General features: G+C 39.4%; 2 pseudogenes; both read left to right on the forward strand.

Moving 5' to 3' along the window:
- Positions 1-26,236, forward strand: part of LOC100358844 (inducible T-cell costimulator pseudogene) — a 39,891-nt pseudogene extending 13,655 nt beyond the window's left edge.
- On the forward strand, positions 10,001-10,124 carry LOC138848122 (U4 spliceosomal RNA; annotated as a pseudogene).
- Positions 26,237-27,605: the final 1,369 nt, after the last annotated feature.

Raw genomic sequence — 27,605 nt, forward strand, 5'->3', positions numbered from 1 at the left:
GAGAAGACAGTTTAAAAATGAAGTGGAAAGAGTGCAGTCTCAGGGAAGAGTTAGGGAGAGAACAGCAGAGGAAACTACACAAATTGGAGGAACATAATGGAACTACTTAGAGGGCAAGGACATGCACAACTTAGGAGTCCAGCAGCAGAAAGCCTCTGCACCAGTGTTGGAGAGTGAAGTAAGACCAGACTTCAGCAGCACAAACCACTGGCAAAAAAGCTGTAGGAAAAGCCTAGAAGGAATTCAGCTTGGAGCTCTGTGGGGGATAGTGTACCTGTCATACCAGAGAAAAAAAGACAAAGGGGGGGCATGTTTTCTCTCTCCCTGATCATGCTGCAAAGGCATATAACAAGCTGACACCAAGAAAGTGCCATTTTGGACATATGTAACACCTGTGCCAGCTTGTGTCCGCTCCCAGCAACCAGCCAAGCAGACTCCTGAGTGTGGTGGGGAGAACAGACAGGGAGCTGGGTGCTCATGACCATGGGAGGCTTGTGCATGTGGACTGTGAAAACACTGAGGCTTCGTGGGAGGACTCAGGGTGTGGCTGAAGCAAGAGCAGTCACTTGTGGGAGGCTCCACATGATCAGGGCTCCCTGGTTACCTGGCAAAGAACATTGCTGGGGAATCTGAGCTTACACTGAAGACTGTCCAGATCCTTTGGGTGGTTCTTGTGGCAGAATGGACAAATAATATACTCATTGGGGCTAGCACCCAGGCACTGGCCTCTTTTTAGGTGAGGAGCTCGACTAAGTCTATGCAAACAGACAAGAAGAAACCTCCCCTCTGATTAAAAATGAAAAGGAGATTTACCACACCAAACCTGGATGTGTCACCTCAGACACACCCTTCACCCTGGAGTACATACCCACCAGACACCTCTAGATATTTCCTGAAAGCAGACACTAGTCACTCAGACACAGCTCAAAGACAAAAGCCACCACACCAAAAAAAAAAAAAAAGAAAGAAAAAAGAAAAAGAAAAGAAAAGAAAACAACAATTATCTCCACAAATGCCAAAAATAAATGCACCAATTCAAGAAACAAGAATAAGGAAGGCAATATGACACCCCCCAAAGAATACAACACCTCAAACCTAGATTGTAAAGATGATGAGATTGAAGAAATGCCAGAAATGCAATTCAAACAATTAATCATAGGATTACTTAGGAGTAATCAAAAGCAAATTCATGAACTAATGAAATCCATACATGATATGAAAGAACATTTCTGCCACAAAATTGGGATTCTAAAGAGAAATCAAAATGAAATATTAAAAGTGAACATTTCAATAGAACAGATAATACTTACAGTGGAAATCATTAACAGAATTGGGGAAACAGAAGAAAGAATATCCAACTTAGAAAACAAAGAACAGGAAATTATATAATCAGATCAAACACAAGAAGAAGAAATTAGAAAACTAAAAAATACGATTGGAAATCTACAGGATACAATCAAATGACCCAACATATGGATTCTAAGAGTTCCTGAAGGTGTGGAAAAAGAGAAAGTATTAGAAGGCCTTTTTGGGGCCAGCGCTGTGGCACTGTGGGTTAAATCCCCAGCCTGCTGTGCCAGCATCCCATATGGGCACTGGCTTGAGTCCCAGCTGGTCCTCTTCCGATCCAGCTCTCTTCAATGGCCTGGGAAATCAATAGAAGATGGCCCAAGTGCTTGGGCCCCTGCATCCATGTGGGAGACCCAGAAGAAGCTCCTGGCTCCTGTTTCCTGGCTCCTGGCTTTGGATCAGCTCAGCTTTGCCCATTGCAGTCATCTGGTGAGTGAACCAGTGGAATGGAAGACTTCTTTTTCTCTGGCTCTACCTCTCTCTCTGTAACTCTGTCTTTCAAACAAATAAAGTAAATCTTAAAAAAAAAAAACCCAAGTCCCAAAGGGACAAATGCCATATGTTCTCTCTGATTTGTGAGAACTAATAGAGCACCTAACAGGAAATCTGTAAAAGTGAAATTGACACTTTGAGAAGTGATGACTTGAACAGTTCTTGTCTTCACTGTTGAGGAATGAGTTTTTTTCCTTAATAGAGAATGGGACTGGGAAGGAAAAGGGAGGAGAAGGTGGGGTGGGAGTGTGAGTGGTAGGGGCTATGGTGGGAAGAATCACTATATTCCTAAAGTTGTACTTATGAAATTTGTATTCATGAAATAAAAGGTTCCTTTGGGGAAAAAAAAGATTCAAGATTCCTGGACACAATCTACCAAAATTGAGTCATGAAGACATAGAACACATAAACACACCAATAACCAGGATGGAGATTGAATCAGTAGTAAAGACCCTTCCAACAAAGAAAAGCCAGACATTTAAAGAAGAACTAATTCCAACTCTTCTCAATCTATTCAAAACAATTGAAAGGGAGAGTATTCTTCCAAACACTTTCCATGAAGCTGGCATTACCTTAATTCCTAATTCAGAAAAAAAAGAATAATAGACCAATTTCCCTGATGAGCATAGATGCTAAAATCCTTAGCAAAATACCAGCCAATTGAATACATCAGAAAGATCATTGACCCAGACCAAGTGGGATTTATCCCTGGTATGCAGGGATGGTTCAACATCTGAAAATCAATAAATATGATACATCATATTAACAAACTGAAGAACAAAACCATATGATTATTTCAATAGATGCAGATAAAGCATTTGATAAAATTCAACATCCTTTTATAATGAAAATGTTAAGCAATTTGGGTACAGAAGGAATATTCCTCAACATAAGGCAAAATTATGACAAACACACAGCCAGCAACCTATTGAATGGGGAAAAATGGAGGTATTTCAGTTAAGATCCAGAACCAGACAAGCATGCCTACTCTCACTGTTGCTATTTAATATTGTCCTGGAAGTTTTTTTTTTTTTTTTTTTTTTTTTTCAGGCAGAGTGGACAGTGAGAGAGAGAAACAGAGAGAAAGGTCTTCCTTTGCCGTTGGTTCACCCTCCAATGGCCACCGCGGCCGGCGCGCTGCGGCCGGTGCACCACGCTGATCCGATGGCAGGAGCCAGGAGCCAGGTGCTTTTTCCTGGTCTCCCATGGGGTGCAGGGCCCAAGCACCTGGGCCATCCTCCACTGCACTCCCTGGCCACAGCAGAGAGCTGGCCTGGAAGAGGGGCAACCGGGACAGAATCCGGTGCCCCAACCAGGACTAGAACCCGGTGTGCCGGCGCCGCTAGGCAGAGGATTAGCCTAGCGAGCCATGGCGCCGGCATCCTGGAAGTTCTAACCAGTGCCATTAAGCAAGAAAAAGAAAGAAAAATGATAAAAATTGGGAAGGAAGAAGTCAAACTATCACCATTTGATGATGGCATGATTCTATATATAGGGAACCCAAAAGACTCCACGAAGAGACTATTGGAACTCATAAAAAGGGTTTAGTAAAATAACAGGATCTAAAATCAATAGCCTTTATATAGACGAACAATGCCATAGCTGAGAAAGAACTTCTAAGATTAATTCCATTCACAAAGTTACAAAAAAAATTGAAATAATTTGGAATAAATTTAACCAAGGATGTCAAAATCTCTACAAAGAAAATCACAAAAAATTAAAAAACAAAATAGAAGAAGACATAAAATGTGGAAAAATCTTCCATGTTCATGGATTGGGAAAATCAGCATCATCAAAATGTCTAAACTACCAAAAGCAATTATAGATTCAATGCCATCCCAATAAATATAACATTCTTCTCAGATCTAAAAAGCATGATGCTAAAATTTATATGGAAACACAGAGATCCTGAATAGCTAAAGCAATCTTAAACAACAAAAATAAAGTTGGAGGCTTCACAATACCAGATCTGAAAGCATACTACCAAGCAGTTATACTCAAAACAGCCTGGTAGTGGCAAAAAAAAAAAAAAAAAAGACATGTAGACCACTGGAACAGAAAAGAAACTCCAGAAATCAATCTATGTATCTACAACCAATTGAAATTTTACAAAGGAGCAAAAATCAATCCCTGGAGCCAAGACAGTCTCTTCAACAGTTTGATGCTGGGAAAACTGGACCTCTGCAGAAGTATGCAATAAAATCCCTACTTTACACCTTACAAAAAACTCCACTCAAAGGCCAGCGCCATGGCTCAATAGGCTAATCCTCTGCCTTGTGGCACCGGGACACCAGGTTCTAGTCCCGGGCAGGGTGCCAGATTCTGTCCCGGTTGCTCCTCTTCCAGGCCAGCTCTCTGCTATGGCCCGGGAGTGCAGTGGAGGATGGCCCACGTGCTTGGGCCCTGCATCTGCATGGGAGACCAGGAGAAGCACCTGGCTCCTGCCTTTGAATCAGCATGGTGCGCTGGCTGCTGCGGCCATTGGAGGCTGAACCAACGGCAACAGAAGACCTTTCTCTCTGTCTCTCTCACTGTCCACTCTGCCTGTAAAAAAAAAATAGCCAAAGGAGCTGAACAAACATTTTTTTTAAAAGATTTATTATTTATTTATTTATTTGAAAGAAGAGTTACAGAGAAGCGGGGGCAGAGAAAGAGAGAGAGAGAGAGAGAGAGAGAGAGAGAGAGAGAGAAGCCTTCCAGCCACTGGTTCATTCCCCCAAATGACCACAATGGCCAGAGCTGAGCTGATCTGAAGCCAGGAGCCAAGAGCTTCTTCTGGGTCTCCCACATGGGTGCAGGGGCCCAAGGACTTGGGCCACCTTCTACTGCTTTCCCAGGCCATAGCAGAGAGCTGGATTGGAAGTGGAGCAGCCAGGACTTAAACCAGCATCCATATGGGATGCTGGCACTGCAGGCAACAGCTTTACTCGTTACACCACAATACCAGCCTCTGAACACTCATTTATTTATTTGAAAGTCAGAGTTACACACACAGAGAAGGAAAGGCAGAGAAAGAGAGGGATCTTCCATCCTCTGGTTTAGTCCCCAATTGGCTGCAACAGCTGGAGCTGTGCCAATCCAAAATGAGAAGCCAGGAGCTTCTTTCCAGGTCTTCTATGCTTTCCCAGGCCATGGCAGGAGCTGGATATGAAGTGGAGCAGCTGGGACTCAAATCAGCATCTATATAGGAAGCTGGCACTGCAGGCAGTGGCTTTATCTGGTATGCCACAGCACCGACCCAAACACATTTTTCAAGAGAGGAAATTGAAATGGCCAACAGACATATGAAGAAAAGATTTCTATATTAAAATTGAATTTAAGGATAATTTAGAATAACTCCGTTTATTTATATTTGATTTTGTTTTTTTCTGCCCAATTTCATATCTATATGCATTTTGGTAGATTAATGCTTTTTTTTTGAATGGTTAATAGTGAATTACTTGATTTATTCATCATATTTAGAGCTTAAAATGCAGAAGGTGAGGATTATTTTCCCTCCCATTTTATTTTTTTTTTTTTTTGCTTTCAAACTTTTATTTAATGAATACAAATTTCCAAAGTACAACTTATGGATTACAATGGTTCCCCCCCCCATAACGTCCCTCCAACCCGCAACCCTCCCCTTATCCACTCCCTCTCCCCTTCCATTCACATCAAGATTCATTTTCAATTCTCTTTATATACAGAAGATGAGTTTAGCATACATTAAGTCAAGATTTCAACAGTTTGCTGCCACACAGAAACATAAAGTGAAAAATACTGTTTCAGTACTAGTTATAGCAGATTAATGCTTTTTTTTAAAAGATTCATTTATTTATTTCAAATTCAGAGCCTCATAGAGAGAGAAGGAGAGGCAGAGACAAGTCTTCCATCTGCTGATTCACTCCTCAGTTGGCTGCATTGGATGGAGCTGTGCTGATCTGAAGCCAGGAGCCAGGAGCTTCTTCCAGGTCTTCCCATGCAGGTGCAGTGGCCCAAGGACTTGGGCCATCTTCCGCTGCTTTCCCAGGCCATACTAGAGAGCTATATCAGAAGTAGAGCAGCCAGCCGGTGCCGTGGCTCAATAGGCTAATCCTCTGCCTTGTGGCGCCAGCACACCAGGTTCTAGTCCCAGTCAGGGCACTGGATTCTGTCCCGGTTGCCCCTCTTCCAGGCCAGCTCTCTGCTGTGGCCCAGCAGTGCAGAGGAGGATGGCCCAAGTCCTTGGGCCCTGCACCCCATGGGAGACCAGGAGAAGCACCTGGCTCCTGCCTTCGGATCAGCGCGGTGCACCAGCTGCAGTGCGCTGGCCGTGGCGGCCATTGGAGGCTGAACCAATGGCAAAAGGAAGACCTTTCTCTCTCTCTCTCTCTCTTTCACTGTGCACTCTGTCTGTCAAAAAAAAAAAAAGTAGAGCAACCAGGACTCAAACTGGACCTGTATGAGATGCCAGCATCACAGGTGACAGCTTTACCGGCTACACCACAATTCTGACCCCAGATTAATACTTATTTTTAGGGGTATTGCAAATGGCATATTTTTAACATTTGAATCCCAACTGTTCATTTTGATATAAAGAAATTTCTTACAATAGTTCATATACTAATTTTGTATGTTTCTCCCTGTATCCATCTACAATCACCAACAGTTAAGATATTGCACTTTTTAATGTTTATTTATGTATTTATTTGAAAGGCAGGGTTAGAGAGAATGAGAGACAGAGGGAGAAATCTTCCATCTGCTGGTTCAGTTCCCAAATGGCTGCAATAACTGGGGGCTGAGTAAAGCTGAAACAAAGAGCCAGGAGCTTCTTCTGGGTCCCCATCGGTGCAGTGGCCAAAACATTTGGGCCATCCTCCATTGCCTTTCTCGGTGCATTAGCAGGGTGCTGTATTGGAAGTGGGGCAGCCAGGACTTGAACTATCATCCATATGAGATGCCAATACTGCAGGCCATGGCTTTAACCCACTGTGCCACAGTGCTGGACCCAATACTGCACTTTCAAATGCTAACATTAAAATTTTGAACACCACATTTGAGTGATTCAGTCTGAGATCCAATAGAAGCAGTGGGGAACCACCAAATTGCTCTGAGCATTTTGTGCTCAAATGCCTGTTCCTGTAATTGATATTATACAACTCTCCTTATAGAGAGCTAGTCTGAAGTTCATGGCCTTAGAGCACATTGGTAACTTAAACTTATTTAAAGATAATGATCGATGCTCTTGCAGAAAATTCTCTGAAATGCTGACCAGAAGAGGCCCACAACCACACAGTGGGGGAGTCTGTGCACAGTCATGGTGGTTTTTGATAGAAGTTTAGAACTTTGACAGGACAGGAGCTGGCATGTAGCATAGTGGGATAAGCCACAACCTGTGATGCTGAGATAAGCTACAACCTGTGATGCTGGTTCAAGTCCTGGCTGCTCCACTTCCAATCCAGCTCCCTAGAAATGTACCTGGGAAAGCAGTGGCAGATAACAAAGTACCTGGGACCTTGTGATCCATGGGGGAGACCTGGATAAATCTCTTGGTTCCTGGATTGAGTATAACCTAGCCCTGGCCATTGCAGACATTTGGGGAGTGACCTGGAAAATGAAAGTGCTCTCTTTTTCTCCCTGTCTCCCCCATCTCTTTTTTAAAAAGATGTATGTATGTATGTATGTAATTATTTGAAAGGCAGAGTTAGAGAGAGAGATGGACAGAGAGAAGTCCTCCATCGGCTGGTTCACTGCCTGAATGAACACAGCAGTCAGAGATGAGCCTGTCCAAAGCCAGGAGCCAGGAACTCCCTCTAGGTGCAGGGGTCCAAGCACCTGGGCCATCCTCTGCTGCCTTCTCAGACACACAGTCAGGGAGCTGGATCAGAAGTGGAGCAGTTGGGATTCAAACCATTGCCCATATGGGATGCTGGCACTGCAGTCAGAAGCTTAACATGCTATGCCACAATAAGTTTTATTGTAGTTGAGTCCCTTCAGGTCTTTGTAGATATTGGATATTAACCCTTTATCAATTATATAGAGTACAACTATATTCTTCCGTTCTGTACGTTCACTTTGCTGCTGAGTGTTTTCTTTGCAACACAGAAGCTTCTTTGCTTTTGGCTTTCTTCTTTCATTGCCTGTGCTTCTGGGGTCTTTTCCAAGACATCTTTGCCTGTGCCAATGTCTTGCAGAGGTTCCCCAATGGTTTCCTCTAGTAATTTGATAATATCAGGTCATAGATGTAGATCCTTGATCAATTGTGAGTTTATTTTGTATAGGGTGCTAATCCAGGTCTTATTTCATACTTCTGAATATAGAGGTCCAATTTCTCTAGCACCATTTGTTAAAGAGATAATCCTTTCTTCAGAGATTGATTTTCAGTTCATTGGTTGATTGTGGATGCATTGATTAACTTCTGTGGTTTATATTTTCTTTCTTTGGTGTACATGTCTATTTTTGTGCCACTTCTAGGCTGTTTTGTTTATAACTGCCCTGGCCCTGTAGTAATTCTTGAAATCTAGTATTGTGATGATTCTGACTTTATTTTCCTTGTTTAAAGTTGCTTCAGCTAGTTGGGGTCTCTAGTGTTTCCATACAAATCTGAGAATAATGTCCTTGGTATTTTTACTGGGATTTCATTGAATCTATAAATTGCTTTGGATAGTTTGAACATTTTTATGATATTAATTCTTCCAATCCACAAACATGGAAGATTTTTCCATTTTCTTGTGTGTTCTTCTGGTTTTTTTTCTTTAATGTTTTATAATTTCCATTGTGGAGATCTTTCACATCTTTAGTTAAATTTTTTCCAAGATATTTAATTTTGGGGTAAACATGTTTATAGCATCAACTTCCCAAGTGTTTCAAGGATTATTTTTGATACAATATTAAAATTATAAAAGGCATTGTTAAATACCCATCCCAGATAATAATTCCTGTCAAATCATGTGGAAGTAGATATAATTATAGATGTGAATTTTAATTACAAATATAGATATTGATGAATCCCTCAAAATTCACTATGGTGTTTTTGTTTAAATTTTAAGTCATTCCTGAATATAAACTCATGAGTATCATAAAATTTGTGGCAGTGAAGAGTGTTCATAACTTACATTCCTACTTTCTCTGAATTCTGAATGATTTAAAGCAGACATGGAAGGAAATGTGAGCTTTATAGCCCACAGAGTTGTTAGTCTTGGTGCTTAGCAAAAAAGACTCCCTTCTGTTGCCCCAGTACCTTGTATCCTTACCTAGTCACTTGCAGTGCACAGATTATGTTCTAAATTTACAGTATAAATGAGGGCAGACAAGAACTCATGTTCATTTGTAGGCATCCTAAAAACATCCTAAGTACAACACAAGGAAGTATGGTAGCTCATTTACTGCTTCCCATATCTCCAATCATGTAAGTCATTAAGAAATCCCATATAGAAGAACAACTGAGGAGGGGTCAGGTGCAATGTTCTAATATTTAGGCATTTTTCTTTGTGCAGTGGGCTGAATCCTTGTCAGTCTAAATTCAAACACTCTGCCCCCCCCCCCAAAAAAAGAAGGCTAGAAAAGTGATCATACCCAAATTTCTTCTTTTAATTGTAGAGAATCACTTGTGTGGGGCCAGCATTGTGGCACAGCAGGTAAAGCTGTTGCCTGCAGTACTGGCATCCCACATGGGTGGTGGTTTGAGACCTGGCTGCTCCCCTTCCAATCCATCTCTCTGCTATGGCCTGGGAAAGCAGTAGAAAATGGTCCAAGTCCTTGGGCCTATGCACCCACATGGGAGACCTGGAAGAAGCCCCTGGATCCTGGCTTCAGATCAGTGCAGCTCCCACTGTTGCAGCCATCTGGGGAGTGAACCAGCATATAGAAGACCTCTCTCTGACCACTTCTGCCTCTGCCTCTCTGTAACTCTGACTTTCAAATAAATAAATATTAAAAAAGAGAATTTCTTGTGCCAACTACAGTCACCATATTAAATACTGATAAGAATGTGAAAATTTTGAAGTTGAGCAAGGAATTCCTCTCATGTGACATGGGTATGAATCTATTGTAAGAACAATATGTATGAGTACATGTTTATAGAATATTCCTGCAGTTGTTTTAGAGTTCTGTGGACTTCAATTTTGTAAAATGATGCCAAATTATTTTTACTTGTTTTCTCAAGAGATATATCAATTATTTTTCTTTGAAGTGAAGAGACAGCTTTGCACAGTGGCAGTATCATAGCCAATGAGGTTTATCCGAGGTGCGATTATTGTTAATTGAAGTCAAGAAACAAATTGTAAATGGTTGGAAGCAATTAATTCTGGTAGGTGGTAGTTTGCAATAACCAGTAAGGATGAATGAAAATACTTATATATAGATAATGTTACAACTTTAAAATGCAAATGAAGTAAAAATGCATTTCAAAATGAACATTTTATAAATAGTTCAAAAATGAACATTATAAATTCTCTCCTTAAAATGTATTTCACTTTATAAACTCTCACTTCTTATTCTCAAGACATAAAACTGCGACATGCTTTTATTGGGAAGCAAAGAAAAATGTTCCATTTCACAATATTGAAAACATACAATTTTAAGTTTTGTTAAACAGTTTGTAATAGTTGTACTTAAATTTTTAGGCATAAATATATTTTCTTCATGATGCACTATGATAGATATATTATTTTAAAGGTAGTGGAATATCTGGGGTAAGTGATCTAACAGATTTGTTTTCATTAGAGCAAGCAACTTGCCCCTGTGTATCTAAACTTAGACTGAGTTTCATATCACAACATAATTTACCTTCTATGCAGGAAAAGTAAAGGATGTTAGATTTCAAATCACAAAATAAGACAGTCCAATTTACTTCTGGTTCTCAGTGATATATTCAGTGTGGTTTATAACACCATGCATTCATGAAAGCTAGATGTTTATTCAAAAGTTCACATTTGTACTTTTTTTTTTCTTTAGCTCTATAGGTCTAAAATTTCCCTAAAGGACAAGTTTTTTTAAAATGTATGTTCATATGTGTTTTCTGCTGTAATCAATTTCTAAAGTGTATATACTGACAAGAAGAACTGCACAAAGTGCGGTCATCGAACAAGGTATACCTCCTGAGAGGGGGTCCAGGAGGCTCAGCCAGTGCTACTGTTTGTGTTTCCCACACTGCAGGAGCCCTCAGGAGGACGCTAGGACTTCGGTATGCAGTGGGCTGGCTGTCAGGACCACGGGGTGGTGTGCAGTCCCCGCCTGCAGCTTCTTTGAACCCTGGGTCATCAGCTTTCCAATCTCTGTGTGGTGAGGAAGAACTTGAACTTCCTGTATGACCCGATTTCCTTGAGTGAGGCAGCAGATCTCAAGCAGTCCTCTCGGCGTAGGGGTCTGGGTCAGTTTTCTTGTTGCTAATCGTGCAGCAGCACAGGCTCGGTGCGTGAGAAGGAAGAGGTATTATTGACCTCACGGTTTTGGTGCAGGGTCTAGGGGCAGCATCCGGTGATGGTCTTCTTGTTGGTAGAGGCCTGGGGTGGCACAGAAACCAGTGGACAGACAGAAGGGGTGCAGAGGGGGCCAATCCAAAGTGGTCTATGTTGCAGTCCCCTAGGGATAAGGCATTAATCCATGAACACATGAATGGATTTATCCTGATCACTTCCTGCAGGGCCTCACCTGTTCTCACTGCTGAATTTCTCATCACTGGATTAACCGTGCCCATGAGTTTCAGAGGGGATAAACCGTGTTTAATACAGAGCATGCAGGCTAGCAGGAGGTCCCTAAATTTCCAGGTCTCCTCCCACCTAGTTTTGAGATTTAGCCCTTCTGCCCCTCATGTGGAAGAAGGCACCCTTTCTTAGGGCTTTCAAGGAAAGAAGGAAGGGACTTCAAGCTTTTTTTTCCTACTAGGATCACCTATTATTTTCATTGCTTGCAACCTCATCAGATTTTCTGAATCACAAACATGCATATTGCCTGAGTATTACCAAGAAAATCTTACAAGTTGTCATGTGACATGCTAGAAAGGACCCGTGTGTGTTAAATGTCCTTATGTACTTCTGGTGTCATGTCAGGGATTTTGTGCTTCAAAAATGTTCCCAAGGTCATATGTTTATATTTGTTTTTGACAGGCAGAGTTAGACAGTGAGAGACAGAGAGAAAGGTCTTCCTTCCATTGGTTCACCCCCCAAATGGCTGCTATGGCTGGTGTGCTGCACTGATCCAAAGCCAGGAGCCAGGTGCTTCCTCCTGGTCTCCCATGCAGGTGCAGGGCCCAAGCACTTGGGCCATCCTCCTGCCTTCCTGGGCAGCAGTAGAGAGCTGGACTGGAAGAGGAGCAACTAGGAATAGAACTTGGGGCCCCAACCGGGACTAGAACCCAGGGTACTGGCGCTGCAGGCAGAGGATCAGCCAAGTGAGTCATGGTGCCAGCCTATGTACTTTTTTTAAGCACTTCATAGTGAACAACATTTTCATTATTTTCAGTTCAGGAGACCCAAAGTGTTATCTTGTAGTTTTTTTTTTTTTTTTTAAGAATAAGCTAAGAAAAATACTGTAGTACTTATAATATACAAATAAACTAAACTATTAGATATAAATTAAATGTTATATTTTTATGAAGATAAATGCCTAGTAATAAAAGCAAATTTTAAGTTTATTGATTTATAGAATTTCTCTTTTGGAAGGGAACCTTCAATATGAGCCAGTTTCATTCAAATTATAGTATTTTTTCACTTTTAAGCAACCTCTGGTGTTATTAAGATTTCTTCACTAAACTTACACATTAATAGAATTATCTTAAAATACATTATTAATTACTTAAATACATTAATATAACACATCGGAAAACAAGTCTTACTACCTGCTATTGATTATAGTTATCAGAAGTATTAAGATGTTGTCACAAATTTGAACCAAAAAATTGTTTTGTCTCTGAAGTGATTTTTCAGGAATAATGAATAATGGAAATCTATAAGAGATGTTTGGATAACATTTGCCTCATGGACAATCCATAAAAATATAATTATTTATCTCTATTTGTAGGCTTAATTTTGAAGTTATCATTTTTATGGCGATTGTGATAATACAAATGACCACAAACCAAATAATAAAATAATTGAAATTCCTATACTTTGAAAAAATGGATAGCTTTTCTGTTAATGTACCAAGCATAATTTTTCTATACTAATTTATTAGAAACATTTCAAAAATATTTCTTTCAATTTGGGGAGAGGTAAAGTAATGAAAAAAATCAAAATTTCTGAAAATTAAAATATTTGCATTTAATTTGTTCATTTTCTGCCTCATCACCAATGCAGTTCTTTAATTGGATAGAAAAAAAGTAGATTCAGAATCTACATTTGTTGACCACTAATAACAGAGTAGGGCAGTGAAGCATCATTAGCCCAATGAAACTTACAGGATTTCAGTGGTGGGGAAATCAGGACTCTTTCTGAATTTTGTTAGGTAAATATGTTCTCATTTTATGTGGAGCTGTCCACTTTTGGTAATTTTATTTTAATATATATTTTAAAGTTTCAGCAGAACTCAGCACTAGGAGTGTCTACCTTATTTTGTTGGGAAAAATCTGACTAATTTTTAAGAATGGGGCATCAATATTGTTTCATTTTCTCAGTTTTGAATATAGTGTGTCATTCTGTGAAAACCACCTTGCCAGTGTGCTTTTTGTTTAGTTTGGTTTTTAAGAGCAAACTTGAAAGTTTTACTTTTAAAAAGTGACCTTTATGTTTTTCCATATGATTGACAGAGCTTTTACCTAGTTATCTTCAGTGTATGACAATAAATCTATTCAATAAAGATTAACAAATGCATTAAAAGTGCAAATAATCACTATGGTATGCTTGCTGGTTTTATTTATGATGATGTATTGATCATCTCTGTCAGGTACTGTGATAGATATGTCTATTGGAAAATATAATTTCATTTCCCAAAAAGGCAAGCAAGTTAAAACCCTTCTGCAATTATGAAGTCATCCTCTGATAACTTACTGATTCATTTCTTGGTGTCAAAATCAAGAAACCAATTATCTGTTTGACTTGGAGATATTAGGTCCCTGTGGTACTATGAAGAAAATTATTTAGTGCCTTTCAGCTAGTGAAATGATGATTGGTGGGTCTGTTTGTTGAACAAATGGGGGGGCGGAGGGGAAGAGCACACATTAGCTATAAGGTTGTAGCTATCTCAGTGGAGGTAATCATTTCAGTCTTTGGAATTAATTCTAGAATTTAATGATAACTTTAAGTTTGTGTAAAAAGTGGTTAGTAAAAAAATTATTTACCTTATTATATAAACATAAGACTATGTTTTAAAACCTTCTTTCCCAGCCAAGATACTCATTTTAATACAAAATGGGAAAATATTCAATACAGTGTCTCCTTTTGGAGGCTTTCTACAAGTGAAAGCAGATTTGTGGGGGATGATTGGGTTTTGAGCAACTTCCTTGCTTCCAAGACAAAACCCACATTGCCTTCGTCTGTCCCTAAAGTGCCAGACCCAAGCTACTTTTAAGAAGCTACTGTACTCCACCTGCCTTGGATGAAGCAAGCAGCCCCTTTGCTACCAGAATTCCCCAGAAACAGCATGGGCATTTTCCATGGTAGAGACAGCCCTTGTGAATTCTGCAACTGCAGGAGCTCTGGAGCTCTACTTGCTTGCTCTGTATGATATAGAGAAATTCTCACAGTCTCATATGGCTAGTAACCAGTAGCATCTCATACAGAATTCCAGAGTACCAGAACTAAAGAGGCCTCTTCTGAAACTCTTGGCACATGGTGCTGGAAGGCAGGACAGTGCATCATTTTTGCATGCCTTGTAGGCACAAAGGAAAGTTCTCTCCAATATCTGAAGCTCTAGGATTGCTGCTGCTGGTGTTATAAACCCTGGAATAACACTCATCTGTGGGAGTTATACAGTCCTATCTTTGCATGCTTCAGGCTGGAATTCAATCCCTGGAATAATTGGCAGTCAACCTGAGAGACCTGGATAAGGACCCCACTGTATCCTGTATCTCCAGGGCTGTCACTCTGTGTACTGTATTTCAGAGAGTCATGTAAATACACCTAGACCCTAGGGAATGGAACCTATAAGCATTACAGTGCTCCAGACCCAGACCTGCTGATACACAACCCTCAGCATAAACTGTATTCACCCTGTAGGACTCAGGGAATGTCTCCTTAACATTTCCCAGACTTGGGACTTGAACTCATGATGCTAAATTTCTGGATATTAGTCAGGCTAACATATCAGGACCTGGGGAATGTCTTATCCACATAGTATAGTAAAAAGGCCATAAATTTTGCTGCCACAAGCACCAGAAAAATTCATATTTGCCTGGTAGAAAAGGGTAGCATGACCAGAAATGTGGATACAGACATCACAAACCCCAGTATGACTGACAACTCTAGGGACTAAGAACCTATGGAAGCTCATGCCACTTCAAAGTCATACTGTAACATCCACAAAAGGCTGAAGTACAGAAACCTGTGGCACATGTAGACAATGCTGACACTGATTACTAATGAAGAAATCAAGTCTCAAAAACTTCAAAAGATTGAAATCATATCATGTACCTACCTTCTCAGACTGAAATCAATCAAACTAGACATCAATAATAATAAAAAAAAGGGCACTGGAAAGTTCACAGGTATGTGAAAATTAAACAACATGATGACCAATGTATCATTTTAAAAAATTAAAAAGAGGTCAGAAAATTTCTTAAATGAATATGAAAATACAACATATCAAAGCATAGAACACAGCAAAAGCAGTATTAAGAGGAAACTTTATAATGACAAGTGTTTACACTTAAATTTGAAAGATCTTAAATAAATGGTCTAATGCTGCATCTCAAAAACCCAGAAAAAGTGGCCAGCACTGTGGTGCAGTGGTTTAACACCCTGGCCTGAAGTGCTGGCATCCCATATGGGCACTGGTTGGAGACCCGGCTGCTCCACTTTCTATCCAGCTCTTCTTCTTCTTCTTCTTCTTCTGGACAGGCAGAGTTAGACAGTGAGAGAGAGAGAGACAGAGACAGTTATAGACAGTGAGAGAGAGACAGAAAGGTCTTCCTTCTGTTGGTTCACTCCCCTATTGGCTGCCACAACTGACACTGTGCCAATCTGAAGCCAGGAGCCAGGTGCTTCCTCCTGGTCTCCCATGCAGGTGCAGGGACCCAAGCACTTGGGTCATCCTCCATTACCCTCCCAGGCCACAGCAGAGAGCTGGACTGGAAGAGGAGCAACTTGGGCTAGTACCCGGTGCCCCAACCGGGACTAGAACCTGAGGTGCCAGCACTGCAGGTGGAGGATTAGCCAAGTGAGCCATGGTGCTGGCCTCTATCCAGCTCTTTGCTATGGCCTGAGAAAGCAGTAGAAGATGGCCCAAGTCCTTGGTAACCTGCACCTATGTGGGAGACCTGGAAGAAGCTCCTGGCTTCAGATTGGCACAGCACTGATCGTTATGGCCAACTGGGGAATGAACCAGTGAATGGAAGACCTCTCTCTCTGCCTCTTCTCTCTGACTTTCAAAAAAAAAATCTCTGACTTTCAAAAAAAAAAATAAATCTTTAAAAAAAAGCACAGAAAAAGAAAAACAAGCCATAGGCATAAATTAGCAGGGCACAAGAAAAAGTAAATATAAGAACAGTCATAAATGAAATTGAAACTAAACGAATATTAGAGATATAAAACAAATAGCTGGTTCTTTAAGAAGATAAAGAAAATAGAAAAGCCTTTATCCAGAGTAACAAAAGAAAGAAGAAAAAACCTCAATAAATAAAATTTGAGAAGAAAAGTAGACGTTACAATTGATACTACAGAATATGATGGGTCATAAAAAGCTGCTATGAACTGTGTGTTAACAAATTAAAAGCCTCAAATAAATTCCTGAATATGTGTAACATATTAAGATTAAACAAGGAAGATATAGAAAATATAAGTAGGCCATAGGAAGAAATACTACTGAAGTAGTAATTAATAAAAGTTTCCCAACAAAGAAAACCCTAAATTCTATAAAACATTTAAGAAGGAATAACTCAAATACTCTTCAAATTATTGCAAAATATTTTAGAGTATACAAAACTGTAAGGGGCCAGCACTGTGGCAGAAGCAGGTAAAGCCCCGGCCTGAATGCCAGCATCCCACGTGGGTGCCAATTTGAAAATTTGGAGCCTGGCAGCTCCACTTCAGATCCAGCTCTCTTCTAATGGCCTTGGAAAGCAGTAGAAGATGGCCCAAGTCCTTGGACCCCTGCACCCATGACGAAAACCCAGAAGAAGCTCCTGGCTCCTGTCTTAGGATTTGCTCATCCCTGGCCTTTGCAGCCATTTGGGAAGTAAACCAATGGATGAAAGACTCTTTCTCTCTTGCTCACTCTTGCTTTTGCTGTTTCTCTTACCCCTCCTCCACGTCTGTGTAACTGCCTTTCAAGTAAATAAATATTTTTTTAAAAGAAAACTATAAAATACTTTTCAGAAAGCTGGCATTACCAATACCAAAACCAAAGACACAACACAAAAAATAAAACTACAGACCAGTATGCTTCATGAACATAAATGCAGAAGTTTTCAACAAAACATTAGTAAACCAAATCCAAAGCTACACCAGTGATTATACATAACAGTAAGTTTGGTTTCATCTAAAGATGCAAGGGTGAGTCAACATTTGAAAATCAAAAACCTCATAAATCACATCAACAGAATGAGGGAAAAATCATGTAAGCATTTTAACAGACACAGAAAGCAGTTGATAAAATCGAATATCTCTATAATAAAAAAAATCCTCTACAAATTAGATTAAAAAGAACACATCTCAAAATTATAAAGCCTTTATAAGACAGACCAACAGCTACTTTTATACTGAAAAGTATAAAGCAGAAATCACTCTTTTCAAATATGGAATAGTAGAAAAATGTCCATTTTTCACCATTCTTATTCAGTATATTGTTGGAAGTACTCGCAAGAACATTTTGGGAGGGAAAATAAATAAGGTAATTAAAATTGCAAAGTAGTAATTCAAAATAGCCATATTTGGGACCAGCTCTGTGGCATCATGGGTAAAGCCACCGCCTGCAGCATGAGTATCCCATATGGTCACCAGTTGGATTCTTGGATACTCCACTCATGATCCACCTCTCTACTGATGCACCTGGGAAAGCAGCAGAGGACGGACCAAGTGCTTGGGCCCCTGAACCTATGTGGGAGACTTGGATAAATCTCTAGCTCCTGGCTTCAGACTGACCCAGGCCTGGTTGTTGCAGCCATTTGGGGAGTGAACAAATAGATGGAATATTTCTCTTTCTATGCCTTGCCCTCTCTGTAATTGCCTTTCAAATAAACTTTTAAAATTAACATTTGCAAATTTCATGATGTTGTACCTGGATGAAAACCAAGCACTACAGCAAAAAGCTGTTACAATTAATAAATCAGTTCAGTGAAATCAGTTACAAAGGGAGCAAACCAAAACAGTAGGATTTTTATGTACCAACAATGATCTCAATGAAAGAGACGTCAGGTTTGAAATCCCATTCACAATATCACAAACACAATCCAATATTTAGGAATAAATTTAACCAAAGAAATGAAAGATCTCTACAATAAAATTTATAAAATATTGATGAAAGAAATCATCAAGGACATAAAAATGTGAATATATTTCTTGCTCATGGATTGTAAGATTATCATTAAGAATCTATAGTATCTTAAGTATGCATTCAGTGTAATCCCTGTCAATATACCAATGACATTCTTTATAGAAGTAGAAAAACAATCCAAAAATATGTATGAAAAAAATACCCAGAATAGCAAAGTAAACTTGAGCGAAAAAGCAAAAACAAAAACATGCTAGACAGACACAGAAAGACTAATACCACAGGTCCTCCTTTTTATGTGGGAGCTAAAATCACCAAAAAGAAATGCCTGTATCAATTTTGATGAAAATACAATGTTTTCTCAAACTTTGTTTAAAATCTTTGTCAAACAAACTGATAGGAATTATGTACTACTGTATATTTTTTAAATAACACTTGAAGATATTACATAGATTAGTCCTTCCTTGTTTCATTTCTCATATGGGTATTCATTTTCTAGTCTGTGTCCTTTAAAATTGTTTCCTATTTGTGTCTTCTTTGTACATAGCAATTCTGTTGATTAGATGGATAGATATGTCTCATTTAAAATAATTTTTAATTTTTTTCTATTAATTTGAAAGGCAGAGTTACAGAGAGAGAGAGAAAGAGGAGAGAGAGAGAGAGAGAGAGAGAGAGAGAGAGAGAATCTTCCATCTACTGCTTCAATCTCCAAATGGCTACAACAACTAAACTAGGCCAGGCCAGAGCCAGCCAGAAACCAGGAACTTCTTCTGGTCTCCCACATGGGTTCAGGGGTCCAAGAACATGGGGCATCTTCCACAGCTTTCCCAGGCTATTAGCAGGGAGCTGGATCTGAAATGGAGATACCAGGACTCAAACTGGTACCCATTTGGAATGCTGGCTTTGTAGGCAGTAGCTTTACATGCTATGCCATAATGCCAAGCCCTATATTGATCTTGTACCTAGCAATTTGTGTCATTTCATTTTTCAATAAAGGTCGAGGCATCATAGTACCTGATTCAAAGCATATTACAAAGTTTCAGTAATAATATAAAATTGTCAAATAGACCAATGGAAGAAAATAAAATGTCCAGAAATCACTTCATGTGCATTCAGGCAACTGATTTTTGACCAAAGTTCCATAGAATGTACATTTAAAAAGGGGTAGTCTTTTCAATAAACAGTTCTTCAAAACTAAAGTGTGTGTGTGTGTGGTATTAACCTCTCATTATATATAAAATCTACTCAAGGTGGATCAAAAACCTAAATTTAAGATTTTAATCTCTGGCTCTGAACTTTCTGAAAGAAAATATAGGGGGAAACTCTCCAAGATATTTGTGTAACATGATGACTTCTTGGATAAGACCCCCAAAACACTGACAAATGTAGAACTAGACAAATGAATTTATATCAAACTCAGAAGCTTCTGCACAGCAAAAGAAGCAATCAGGGAGTTAAGAGAAGTCTGAAAAATTGGGAGAAAATATTTGCAAGCTCCAACAAAGGGTTAATATGAGAGTACATATGTAACTCAAAAATCAATCCAGTTTAAAAATGAGCAAAGAGGGGCTGGCACTGTGGCACAGCAGGTTAATGCCCTGGCCTGAAGTGCCGGCATCCTATATGGATGTCAGTTCGAGACCCAGCTGCTCCATTTCCAATCCAGCTCTCTGCTATTGGCTGGGAAAGCAGTGGAAGATGACCCAAGTCCTTGGGCCCCTGCACACATGTGAGAGACCTAGAGGAAGCTCCTGGCTCCTGGCTTTGGATTGGCACAGCTCCAGCCATTGTGGCCAATTGGGGAGTGAACCATTGGATGGAGGACCTCTCTCTCTCTCTCTGACTCCCTGCCTCTCCTCTCTCTGTGTAACTCAGACTTTCAAATAAATAAATACATATTTAAAAAATGAGCAAAGGACCTGAATAGACAGTTCTTAAAAGTGTAAATGCAAATGATCAACACACACACTCACACATACACACATATATATGCTCAATAATGTTAGCTATCAGGGAAGTGCAAATTAATATCACTTCACCCTTATCACAATGATTATTATCAAAAAGGAGAGAGCATTAATATGCTGGTGAGGATATAGAAAAAGTAGAATTTTATACACTGTTATCAGGAGTGTACTTTATACAGTCACTATTGAAAACAATATTGAGATGTCCTAGAAATCTAGAAATAGAATTTCCATATGATCCAATGATACCAACACTGAGTATTATCCAAAATATTTAAACTCATTGTATCAAAGAGATTCTGCTCCACCATGTTTATAGCAGAACTGTTCACAATAACAAAAATATGGAATCAACCAAATATGCTTAATAAGATGAATGGATAAAGAAAATGGGATATATATTCACAATGAACTATTATTCAACTATAAAAAGAATGAAGTCCTGTCATTTGTAGTAAAATAGATGCTACAAATAGGGAACATAACATTGAGTGAAATAAGCCAGACTCAGAGACACAAAAACTGCTTGTTCTCCTTTGCATGTGGAAGTTAATATTAAAAGAAAAACTTATTCTAAACACAGAATGTTAATTGACAGACTCTGGGCTGGGTGGAAGAGATAAAAGAAATTTGGATTAAAAAGTTTAGAACTGTAGCTGTGGTTCATTAATTGTGATAAGTATATAAGTATAATGATATGAGATATTATTAGGGGATAAGGGGCCAGAGGTATGTGGAAATTTGTAATGTACCACAAAAATCTTGAGGGAAAGATGTCTATATCTGGAAATATTCTATTAGAACCTTTAAAAATAAAAGATAAAGTTAAAATTCCATAAAGTCCAGAAAAAGTAAAAAAAAAACTTGAAAATGATGAATTATCAAATGAGTCTAAGATATTTTTAAAAATATGTGTAAAATATGGTAGCCAGGAACATTTGTAGTATTGTGATGGAGTTGGGGACCTCATAATAACAACCAAGATGGCCATGGGATTCTACTGCTAAGATTGACTTGCACTAGGATGTTAATATACAGGTATTAGTATTAACTACAATTTATAAAACAGATGAAAAAGCATGCAGATGATATGAAATAAATAAATGATGATCACTTTGAAAGATGTGAGCAATTTTGTAAGAGCAATATAGAGTGACCAACAGATATAAATGAAATTGCTGAAAACTAAATAATTACAATATATTAAGAAGGAATATAAATCAAAAATTTTCACAAAATTTAGAAATCCACATCAAAAACCATTATAACCATGAAGGAAAAGTGTCAGTAACTTGAATTAAACTATTGACACTTTCAGAAATCAAAGATAAATGTCATAGTTCTGGAAAAATTCATAATTGCCATCAAATATGATACTTGGAAAGGGAGAATGACCAAATTTGCCAAAGAAGTCTCTGAAAAATTGTATACATGAAAATTGTCAGAAAAACTTATGCAATTTTGTGGCCAATGAAAGTTTCTTTAAAAACAAAACACAACCCTGTTGGAATAAGATTGAAGTTGGCAAACTCAAAAGGCTTCCATAGCCTTGGCAACTCATGACTAGAGCCTAGGGAGATTACTGATGCCATAAACAAGAGTGTCAAATTGTTAAGTCAACAACAAGAGTCACTGTGTACTTACTTCTCATGTGGGATCTGTCCTTAATGTGTTGTTCAATGTGAAGTAATGCTATAACTGGTACTGAAACAATATTTTACACTGTGTGTTTCTGTGTGGGTGCAAACAGATGAAATCTTTACTTAATATATACTAAATCGATCTTCTGTATATAAAGATAATTGAAAATGAATCTTGGCTGGTGCCATGGCTCAATAGGCTAATCCTCTGCCTTGTGGTGCCAGCACACCAGGTTCTTGTCTTGGGCAGGGCGCCAGATTCTGTCCCAGTTGCCCCTCTTCCAGGCCAGCTCTCTGCTATGGCCCAGGAGTGCAGTGGGGGATGGCCCAAATGCTTGGGCCCTGCACCCCGTGGGAGACCAGGAGAAGCACCTGGCTCCTGCCTTCGGATCAGCCCAGTGTGCCAGCCACAGTGCGCCAGCCACGGCAGCCATTGGAGGCTGAACCAATGGCAAAAGGAAGACCTTTCTCTCTGTCTCTCTCTCTCACTGTCCACTCTGCCTGTCAAAAAAATCAATTTCTGTTCACAATTGATCGTAATGATAGGACTAAGAACAAAAGGGATCACATAAACAAGAATAGTGTCTGCAAATACTAGCTGATAGAATCAAAAAGGGAGAGAATGATCCAACATGGGAAGTGAGATACACAGCAGACCCATAGAATGGCAGATGTCCTAAACAGCACTCTGGCCTCAGAATCAGCCCTTAAGGCATGCGGATCCGGCTGAAATGCCCATGAGAGTATTTCAGGCATGGAAAGCCAAAACACTCTGGGGGGGGGGGGAACCTAAATGAAAGATCTCCACAAGTGAGATCCCAGCAGAAAGAACGGGTCATCAAAGAAGGAGGTACCTTTCTCTGAAGGGAGGAGAGAACTTCCACTTTGACTCTGACCTTGTCTAAATATGATCAGAGTTGGTGAACTCAAAAGGCTCTTCCATAGCCTTGGCAGCTCATGACAAGAGCCTAGGGTGATTACTGATGCCATAAACAAGAGTGTCAATTTGTTAAGTCAACAGCAGGAGTCACTGTGCACTTACTCCTCATGTAGGATCTCTGTCCTTAGTGTGCTGTACATTGTGATTTAATGCTATAACTAGTACTCATACAGTATTTTTCACTTTATGTTTCTGTGTGGGAGCAAACTGTTGAAATCTTTACTTAATGTATGCTAAACTCATCTTCTGTATATAAAGAGAATTGAAAATGAATCTTGATGTGAATGGAAGGGGAGAGGGAGTGGGAAAGGGGAGGGTTGCGGGTTGGAGGGACGTTATGGGGGGGAAGCCATTGTAATCCATATTCTGTACTTTGAAAATTTATATTCATTAAATAAAAGTTAAAAAACATTTAAAAAAAAAGAAAGGAAATGAATCTTGATGTGAACGGAATGGGAGAGGGAGCAGGAGATGGGAGGGGTGCAAGTGGGAGGGAAATTATTGGGGGGGGAAGCCATTGTAATCCATAAACTGTACTTTGGAAATTTATATTTACTAAATAAAAGTTTTAAAAATTACAACCAAGATGACCTCAAGTTCACAGTGGTTAGATTAGCTTTAAATGGGATACCAAGGATACATGTAGGTGATATAAGCTCAAACACACACACAAAAAATAAATACATAAAAAGAGGATCCAGGTGTTATGAAATAAAATAAACTGGCCGATGCCAGGGCTCACTAGGCTAATCCTCCGCCTTGCGGCACCAGCACACCGGGTTCTAGTACCGGTCTAGGTGCCGGATTCTGTCCCAGTTGCCCCTCTTCCAGGCCAGCTCTCTGCTGTGGCCAGGGAGTGCAAGTGGAGGATGGCCCAAGTGCTTGGGCCCTGCACCCCATGGGAGACCAGGATAAGTACCTGGCTCCTGCCATCGGATCAGTGCGGTGCACCAGCTGCAGCGCGCCAGCCGTGGTGGCCAGTGGAGGGTGAACCAACGGCAAAGGAAGACCTTTCTGTCTCTCTCTCTCCCACTGTCCACTCTGCCTGTCAAAAAAAAAAAAAAAAAAGAAAGAAAGAAAGAGAGAAAGAAAATACACTGTGACCAGGGTAAGTAACAATTATTTTCTAGAAGTAGTAGCAGAATGACAAGCAAATATGAGGGAAATTACTGGAAATGATAACAATTACCTTAAAAAGGAAAATGAAATTATTTTCACAAAATGTAAATCAAATGAAGATCATACACTTATCAGAGAAATCTTTAAAATAGATGGATTTTTAACTCATTCTATTGAAACTTTCATATATTAATGGGAAGTTTAGAATTTCATGAAATATAGAAAAGAACCTGAAAGGAGCCTAAAAAAGTACCTGAAAAGAGTGACTATCATGTGGGTCTAAAATGTCTCTGAAAACATGTGTGCATGACGGTTGCTAGCACAACTTATAGAATTTTGATGGAGTTCATGACCTCATAATGAACACTTAACCAACATGGCCATGAATTCACAGTGGCAGGTCTGGAATACACTGGGATATTAAAGAAAAATACAGGTGATGGTAATCTTAAAGACAGTAATAAAAACATGTTGGATTTTTATGAAATAAAGTGATTACTGTGTGTAGAAATGAGCAATTCAGTAGGAGCCATAATAGACAGGCAATGAGATAATGGGAAAGCTAGTGAAAAGTAGACTATTATAATACATTAAAAAAGAAATATTTTTTAAAAAACAATAAAATTATAAGTCAAAGATTGTGCTGCTTATTAGAATTAGCTCAAAATATGTTAACTTTTAAATCTAGTGAAATTTAAAGTTCCGTAACAATCAAGAAATGTACTAAGTATATTACCTGGTACTTGTGAATGACTACATTGGACAAAGATAGCCCTGAAAAATTTTGTATATGAACTTCATCAGGACAACTTATAGAACTCTGAGGAAGCTGATGACTCAGCTTCACAGTGTAAGTACTGCCTTCAGTTAAGATACTAAAGATGCTCATAAGTGATATGCCTAAACTCAAAGAAAAGAAAGTTTAAAAGTGATACACACCTTACAATATAAAATATATTGTCATTACTGTGAAAAGAAATCAGTAGTTTGGTCAGAACAATAATAAAATGACAGAGATAAAAGGGAAATTGCTGAGAAGTAGATCATTATAATTAGATTTAAAAAACAACCTTTTCTGTAAATGTAAATTAAAGATGGTATCAATTAAGGAAATCTGAAAATTTGCCAGTATTTGTAACTAGTCTTTCACAGCTTTTTTTTTTAAAGATTCATTTATTTACTTGAAAGAGTTACACAGAGAAAGAAGGAGAGTCAGAGAGAGAGAGAGAGAGAGAGAGGTCTTCCATCCACTGGTTAACTCCCCATTTGGCCACAATGGCCAGAGTTGCGCCAATCCGAAATGAGGAGCCAGGAACTTCTTTTGGGTTTCCCATGTGGGCCATCTTCTACTGCTTTTGCAGGCCATAGCAGAGAGCCGGATCGGAGGAGGAGTAGCCTGGACTGGAACCTGCAGCCATATGGGATGCTGGCACTGCAGGTGGTGGCTTTACCCACTATACCACAGCGCCGGCCCCTGCCACAGCTTTTAAAGCCCAAAGATGGGGCTTGGCAGTGAGGTCTTCAGCAGAGAACTCCAGACACATTAACCTTTCCTTGGCTGTGTTGGAATCGCTTTAAGGAGACATCAATGACTCTGCCAAGTATGAGATGTTTACATTTCAGAATGGAGGTGTTCAAACTTTATGCAAATACCCCGAGATTGTCCTGCAATTCAAAATGCAGCTGCTGACAGGGAGGCAAGTCCTCTGTGACTTCAGGCAGACAAAGGAGAGTGGAAACACGGTGTCCATTAAGGCTCTGAAATTCTGTCAATATCAATTATTCAACAACAGTTTCTTTTTTCCTATATAATTTGGACAGTTCTCATGCCAGCTATTACTTTTGCAAACTATCAATTTTTGACCCTCCTCCTTTTCAAGTAGAGATTCTCAGAGGAGAGTATTTGCATATTTAGGAATCACAAGCTCTGTTGCCAGGTGAAGTTCTGGTTACCCATAGGATGTGCAGCTTTTGCAGTAGTCTACATTTTTGAATGCATATTTATTTTTCAGCTTACAAAAGAGAAATATCAATCAAGTGTGCATGACCCAAATAGTGAGTACGTGTTCATAGCAGCAGTGAACACAGCTAAAAAATATGCACTGACAGAACTCTCAGGCACCTGGGCATGGCACATATTGGTCGGGTCCCCTCAACTTGAAGTGAGAGTCCCTTGTTTCCTCGACTAGAGTCCGACTTGACTTGATTGGACCACATCCATCTCCTGCTCATGTTTTGTTCATTCTGTGACTCTAAAAGCCAGCAGGATTTGCACAGATTTCCTTGGTGCTGCTTCTTTCTCAGAACAAACACCTTCTTGCAACTAGCTTTATAGAAAGTCCATCTCATATGCACTCAACAAACAGACCTCACTGGGAAGAAATCCTTTTGTCTAGGCCTACTTTTAGCAATGCAGTAAAACAACTATTTTATTTTTTTCTTTAAAGCAGCCATTTTTTTTCTTTAAAGCACATCCAGCACTGTGCTGTAGCAGATAAAGCCGCCACCTGCAATGCCAGCATCCCATATGGGTTCTGGTTCAAGTCCTGGCTGCTCCATTTCCAGTCCAGCTCTCTGCTATGGGCTGGAAAAGCAGTAGAAACTGGTTCAAGTCCTGAGCCTCTAAACCCATGTAGGAGACCTGGAAGAAGCTCCTGGATCCTGGCTTTGGATCAGCTCAGCTCTGGCCATTGCGGCCATCTGGGGAGAGAACCAGCGGATGGAAGACCTCTCTCTCTTTCTCTCTCTCTCTCTCTCTCTTTCCCTCTCTCTCTCTCTGCCTCTGCCTCTCTGTAACTCTGCCTTTCAAATAAGTAAATAAATCTTTCTTAAAAATACTATCAGGAACGTTCAGATACTTAGTAAAAATCTGATCGAGTTTTTAGGTTAATCAATTCTCCTTGATTTTGATTCCGTTACTTGAGCTCTGGGCAAAAACAGAGAGTAGGGAGATATTAAATCAAGTAAAGCTGTAGAAGGGCTTCTAAAGAGGAGAAAAGATTACATGGATAAAATAATCTGATGAAAATCTTCCTGATAACTATGATTTTTGTCTGACTTTAGTACTTTCTCACTGAAGTATGGACAGGGCCAAGAATAAAGCATTGATTTACTGGCCCTAGAGCCAGAGATAATAATCTGAGGATCAAAAGAAATTAGCAATGTTTTTTCCCAACACCAAACTTTTCTATTCTTTCAAGATCACCATTTTCCAACACACACACACACACACACACACACATACACACACACATTAGGCTGAAAAAGAAAAACTTCTTTATTATAAAGAAACTTTACTGTTGACATTCAGAATGTCTTTTAATTTATTCTATGGGGCTTCCCATGTCTGTTCATGAAATTTAGGGTAGAGTTGATGTTTTTCTTCACTAACAGGTGATCAAAATACACCATTGGCACATCTAATCTTAGTAAAATAATAAAAACTTTCAATAATCAAAATTATAGCTACCTTTTTTTCCCAATTCAATCCTAATGTAGGTTGACCATTTACAGGAGAAATAGGATGTGACAGGTACCTGCAGATAATCTGATTTAGTT

Source organism: Oryctolagus cuniculus, unplaced genomic scaffold (assembly GCF_964237555.1).
Source record: "Oryctolagus cuniculus unplaced genomic scaffold, mOryCun1.1 SCAFFOLD_80, whole genome shotgun sequence".
Lineage (NCBI taxonomy): Eukaryota > Metazoa > Chordata > Mammalia > Lagomorpha > Leporidae > Oryctolagus > Oryctolagus cuniculus.